Raw genomic sequence first — 6,505 nt, 5'->3', positions numbered from 1 at the left:
AACAAAGATGTGTGTTCTCAAAGAGTAACTTTAGGCTAAAGTTTTTAGGAAATAAGGTTCATGTTTATGACAAGCAGCCAGTTTTCCTTACCAGTCTTGTCTACATGAAGCTCAAAGGAACCAGATTAGGCGTAAGAGACTGTTGGCACTGGCTTCCCAACATCCATCTCCTCTCCTGTTGTGGCCTTCCGGCCTCTTCTGAGACTTTCTTTTGCTTTCTGCCTCCTTCCCTCATCTCTTTTTCCGACTGCCCACAGCTCCCATGGAGAACACTACCAACCTGGGTCAGAGCTCTGAATTCAAGTTTGCATATTGCCACTTCCTGTGGGAACCTGGAGAGTTCACATGCCTGGTAATGATGCTGCTCAAGAGATCTGGTGGAGACTTTCTAGGAGGGAGACCCAAACTGGGAACCCCCGGAGAGTGATGCCTTCAGTGCATCGTGGAAAGACCTTTGTCTTGGGTCCTCAGAACCCACTGAAGGTGATACATAATCCCCAGAAACAGTTTTGTTATGGGTGGTGTCTAACACACATGGGGAGTGGGTAAATCCTGCAAGAGAAGGATAGGAAAGCTGCGTTGGTGAAGGGAACAGACCTGGCTTTGCCACCAGCTTATTAGCTGTGGGACTGTAGGCAATTCAACTTACCTCCAAGAGCTTCTCCTCTCTAAGGGGATTGGATAGGATGATTTCTAAGTTTTCTATAATTCTATAATAAATGCGCAATATTAGATAGAGAAAAAAAGAAATAAGCTAATAAATTAATTTTTTAAGGAAAATGAGGTAGAAGTTAAAATTTAAAGGCTGGAGAGATGACTCAGCGGTTAAGAGCACTGGCTGCTTTTGCAGTACACCCGAGTTCAAATCCTGGCACCCACATGGCAGCTAATAACCATCTGTAACTCCAGTTCCAGGGTATCTGATGTCCTCGTGTGACATCCAAGGGCACTGCACAGGTGCAGGCAATACACTCATACACATAAAATGAAAATAAAAAAAAACAAATTTAAAAAATAGAAGAAACTCACTGTAGTTTAGAATATTCACAGAAAAGGAAAATAACTATTAGTCACATGCAGGTGGAAAGTGTAGAGACCCTAAGGAAAAATCTACTCATGGAAAACTCTGGGGCATCCTGCTCTGTAATAAAATGCTATCTTCCTACACCTCTGTGAAAGAGCCAGTGCAGAGGCATGAAAGGGTAGTGCAGCAGGTCTCTTCTGAAGAGAAACAGAGATGTAGCCAAGTTATATTGAAACAGAGAAGAAGCCAGTGCAGGGATCCACCATGGAGAATCCTCCCCTTGAAGGGGCTGTTGAGGAGAGCCCACTGTGTGGGTCGCTGGGAGCAGTGTTCTGTGTCCCAGGGCGCCACCTAGAGGACATAAGGCTGTAAACAACAGTGAAAGGCAAATTGAATTGGATGCCACCAAAGCTCACTGATTGGCCTTGCTGGAGACAGCCCTCAGCCTGGAGGAAATGGGAATGCCCATGGGAGGAAGGATCCTGCTTCCACGATCCATAATTTAGATCTCTGTGTGCTGGAACATAACCTCAGTGGCATGTTACACAGTCAATGAATTCCATTGTGGTGTAAGTGTTGGTGGAGGAAAGTGAGTATTACTTTCTCTGTTAAGCAACCTCAAATCATCCTCTTCTGTGAGCACTTTCGTTAGCACTATGGCTGGCTGACAAGGCAGATGTGCTAGGCTTCAGTGCATGATAAAATCAACTATTTGAATGAAGGTCATCTGGCTGGAATTCAGCTCAGAAAAAAGTCAGATGTTTTTTTAAAAACCACTGTGATTTTTCTAGCTAGAATATTATGTTGGGATGAAATTCCTTGCAAGTGTTTGAGTTTGCCAGATGTTTATCCCTTTTCATTTTCTAAGATTTGTTTCTTAAATTATTTTATGTATCTGTGTGTGTCTATGTGTAAGTGCATGTGAGTGCAGGTGCTTGTGGAGACCACAGGTATCAGACCCCTTTGGAGCTGGAGTTACAGGGAGTTATGAACTGCCTAACATGGGTTTTGGGAACTGCAGTCAGGTCTTCTGCAAGACGAGTGTGAACTCTTTCCAGCCAAGCTGTCTCTCCAGCCCTCCCTTTCATTTTCTAAATGATAATCTCTCGTAGATTGACCATGTGTAGCTGAACCTGTGCTTGTGGCCAATATCAGGGAATATGGGAGGCCCTCTGTGCATGAGAACACTGCGTGCAGGCTCTTCAGCTTAACAGCCATTTTATAGAAAGTCCTCAAGCCGTTCAAGTACCTCACCAGAGACCTTCAGGACTAGTGTGAAGTGGCCTCATTTTGCAGTATGTCACTGGTTTCAGGCATTAAATGTCAAAAACAACATTCTTTTGGATAATATAGAGGATTTATTTAACTATGAAAGTTCTTAAAACCTGATACCAAATTTGTTATTTTTCCTTCAAAGCCTGAGTTGGGGATTTTGAGAGTATATAAAAATATAAATATTTTTAGTTAAGTTTTGTGCTACAGATCTGTAATCCCAGCTACTCAGGAGGTTGAGATAGGAAGATCCCAAGTTCGAGGTCAACCTAAACTACAGAGTTCAAAGCCAGCCTGTCAACTTAGTGAGATCCTGCCTCAAAATAAAAAGTAAAAAGAGGGCTGGGGATGTAGCTCAGTGGTAGAATACTTGCCTAGCATGCTGAGGCCCAAGTTTCCATGCCTAGCACTACAAAAAAAAATTAATTTAAATATATGGCTATATTTAATGATTAGCAGTAAAACAAATGCCTATGGAGGCCAGAAGAGGGCATCGGATCCCCTGGAACTAGAGCTAGAGATGGTTGTTAGCCTCCATGTGGGTGCTGGGAATTGGACCCGCGTCTTCTGCAAGAGCGGTCAGTGCTTTTAACCATGGAGCCATCTCTCCAGCCCCCATTTTTTTGTTCCCCAAAAGATGAGATTGGACTGTTTTTCACTGGTCACAGGGAGCCCCTTTGGGGGACAGGGATGTTTGTTTCTTTTCTCCTTCCATCTCTTTTGAGAGCTGAGGACAGAGCTGAGGAAATTTACTTTTGTTTTAGATAAAGTAGGTTGTAATTGCTCACACTTTCTGACTTTCCACGAGTCAATAGTGGTAGGAATCTGACTATAGTCAGGAAGCTCCAGAGAAATTTAAACATTATCTTTGCCTGACTCAGAGGGACTGTCTCAATGCCTATAGGAGGAAAGGAAAAGTGGAAACAGCTTTTCTTCAATGACAATGGAGAAATAAATGAGACAGCTTTTCCCCCTTCTATTAAAAATGTCTGGAGAGTATTTCTAGCACCCAGATGCTGGTTTTGAAGCAAAGAAGATTTGTCTTCCAGGCACATGTCTGTACTTCTAGTTGTCAGCAGGCTGAGGTAAAAGGACCACAAGTTTGAGGACCTACATAGAGAGTTCCTATCTCAAAATTAAATAAATAAATAAACAAATAAATAAATAAACTAAGCCTTCCCACAAGGCCCCATTTCTCTCCAGTTGCTGCCCTGTCCCCTCTTCTTTCTTCCAGCCTCATATTTTGATGGCTGCTGAGCCATCTCACCAGCCTCTACATTTCTGTTTGTCACCCAGTTTGTAGTATGTTGCTATGGCACCCCTTCTAACATACCCTTTTACTGTTTTCCTAGACTGGTGCTTCTCCAGTGTTCTGGTCTTGGGGCCTCTTTTACTGTTGAAAGTTGAGATGACAAGTAAGCCAGTATGGCCCCTCTCACCGCTCCTTTTCAACGTCCTAGAAATCCTAGATAATGCAGTAAGACAGGCAGAGGAACGTAATGAAAGGCAGAATGACTGGAAAGGAAGAAATAAAATGGTTACTGTTGACAGATGTCTGCATAGAAATTCTGAAAGAATTAGCAAGAGAAGTTACTGGAACTAAATTTTTTTTTTGTCTTTTTTTGAGAAAGGGTCTTCCTTTAGCCCCAGCTGGACTGGAACTCGCAGAGATCCACCTGCCTCTGCCTCCTAAGTGCTGGGATTAAAGGCATGCACTACCATGCCTGGCCTAAAAATTTTTTAATAGTAAATCCTTTCTCTCCATCCCTGTCCATATGTTCCACCAGAGGAAGTTTGCTTTCAGCTGACAAGGCCCTCAGTACAACTTCACTGTTGTACGTTAGGGCTGTATCATCTCTCCAGCTCTGGACTGTTTAGTTTGTTGAGATCTCTTTTAGTTTTGTTTGTTTTTGAGACAGAATCTGACTGTTCAGCCCTGGCTGGCCTGGCTATATAGACCAGGTTGGCCTTGAACTTGGAGAGATACAACTTCCTCTGCCTACCAAGAACTAGGATTAAAGGCATGTGCTACCAAAAGGCCCAGCATTGTTGAGATCTTAATCATCCTTCCTTTCCACAGATATCACCCTAGTACATGACACTGATGGCATGATGCTGACTGAATCTAGTCAGTAAGAAGTACCAAACTGGGCTGGAGTGATGGCTCTGCATTAAGAGCACTGACTGCTTTTCCAGAGGACCTGGTTTGGTTCCTAGCATCCACAGGGCAGCTAACTCCCTCCCTGCGAGGAAACTCTGGGTCCTGGGGCCCTGACTCCCTCTTCTGGCCTCCATGGGCATTGCAAGACATGGGCACTTACACACACGCAGGCAAAACACTCATACACATAAAATAGAAATAAATAAATGTAGTAGCAAACTATTATAGACTCATCCATCAGACATTTACATATCAGAAGGTGGGGAGAGACCTAGGCATGGTAGTACTCACCTTTAATCCCAGCACTTGGGAGGCAGAGGCAGGAGAATCCCTGTGAGTTCAAGGCCAGCCTGGTCTACATGGTGAGTTCTAGGCCAGCTGGGGCTACAGGGAGACCTGACTCAAGAAGACCAAAAAAAAAAAAAAAAAAAAAATTAACGTAACAAATAAAAGAAGCCACTGCAACAGGTCCAGGCAGGCTACTGTGAAGCTACTGTGCCACTTGGGCCACGTGATCCTGAAGATTCATCGGTGTCTGGCTTATGTGGTGGCTTATGCTCGCTGGAACTTTGGGAGGTTTCTATAGGTGAGACGTAGCAGAGGAACTTAAGCATTTGGAGTAGATCCCTGCCACTTTCCTGAGAAAAACTACTTGCCTGTTTATAAACAGCTTTTGACCTGTACTAGATCATAGAAGACACCAAAGCCTTCTCATGGCACACCAATGAGCCATTAACTGCCCACCATGAGCTTGTGTTATCTAATCCATCAAATTGTAAAGACAGGGATGCATACAAGACTCCATCATCCAGTGTGAGTGGTGACTGGATCTCAGCCAGCCTTGAAGGCACAGGTAAGTTACATGACGAGGGAGTGGACCTTGTGCCCATGGTTCCTGCTCTTGTGGCACTACCTCCTCTCTCCCAGCTTGCACAAGTGGCCTCATGGCAGGTTCCCTGTGGCTCACTGATGGGAAGGGAAGACGTGGGCTTGGTTTATAGATGGATCTGCATGGTGTGCAGGCACCACTTGAAAAGGGACAGCTGCAGTCCAACAGCATCTCTCTGGAATATCCTTGAAGGACAATAGGAGGAGAATGTTAGACCGTTGAGGTGGTTGTGCATTCTGCTTAGCAGAAGAAATGGCTAGATGTTAGACTCTGTGCTATAACACATTTGGCTGGATTGTCTGGGAGTTGGAAGGAACATCAGTTTAGAAATTGATGACAAAGAAAGAGTAAGAGGTATGTGAATTGGTCTTCCTGACTAGGCAAAAAGTCATGAAGATCTTTACATAGTATATGAGTGCTCACCAAAGGGTGAGCTTGGCACAGGAGAATTTGCTAGCATGTGCATGCATGTGTGCGTGTGCATACGTGCGTATGTGTGTGTGTGTGTGTGTGTGTGTATGCGTGTATGTGTGCATGTGCATGGAAGCCACAGGATAACCTTGAATATTGTCCCTTAGACACTGTCCACCTTTTTTTTTTTGAGAGTGAATCTCTCAATGACCTGAACTTGCCTATTAGGGCTGGGCCGGCTGGTCAGTGAGCTCCAGGGATCCCTCTGTTTCCACCTCCCCATCACTGGGATTACAAGTGTGCATCACCATGCCCAGCTTTTTTTCCTTGAGAACTGATTAAAGGTGCTCACCACCCTGTCCAGCTAATGTGCTCAGCTTTCCACTCCAGCTGCCTCCTGCCATGCCTCCCCACCGTGATGGACTCATCCCTCTGGATCGTAGGCCCAATAAACTCTTCCTTCTGTAAGTTGCCTTGGTCATGGTAGATAATCACAGCAACAGAAAAGTAACTAATATATCTTGGATATGGATTTTCCTTCTCTATACACAGTTTCTGCTTAAACCACCATCTTTGGACCCATAGAAAGCCCTACCCACTGTCACGGTTATTTCACACAGCACTGCTGCTGTCCTGCACTCCCTCCCTCCCCCCTTCCTCCCCTCTTCCTTCCCTTCCCCTCCCTTTTCCCTTCCCTCCCCCTCCCTCCCCTCCCTCCCTTTTCCTTTCCCTCCCTTCCCTCCCCCTC

At 44.8% G+C, this 6,505-nt stretch overlaps 1 protein-coding gene across 1 annotated transcript in view; it reads left to right on the top strand.

Annotated features, from left to right (window-relative positions):
- The first annotated feature begins 1,480 nt into the window (after window positions 1–1,480).
- Atp6v0a4 (ATPase H+ transporting V0 subunit a4) overlaps window positions 1,481–6,505 on the top strand; it is a 70,109-nt gene continuing 65,084 nt past the window's right edge. Inside the window, exon 1 of the mRNA XM_017795682.2 lies at window positions 1,481–1,613. The gene's annotated coding sequence lies outside the window, so the exon portion shown is untranslated. The remainder of the gene's footprint in view (window positions 1,614–6,505) is intronic.

The sequence above is a fragment of the Nannospalax galili genome, unplaced genomic scaffold (genome assembly GCF_000622305.1).
Source record: "Nannospalax galili isolate Female #2095 unplaced genomic scaffold, S.galili_v1.0 scaffold307, whole genome shotgun sequence".
NCBI classification, from domain to species: Eukaryota; Metazoa; Chordata; class Mammalia; order Rodentia; family Spalacidae; genus Nannospalax; species Nannospalax galili.
The sequence above is the reverse complement of the archived record's forward strand: the minus strand, read 5'-3'. Positions and strand labels throughout refer to the sequence as shown.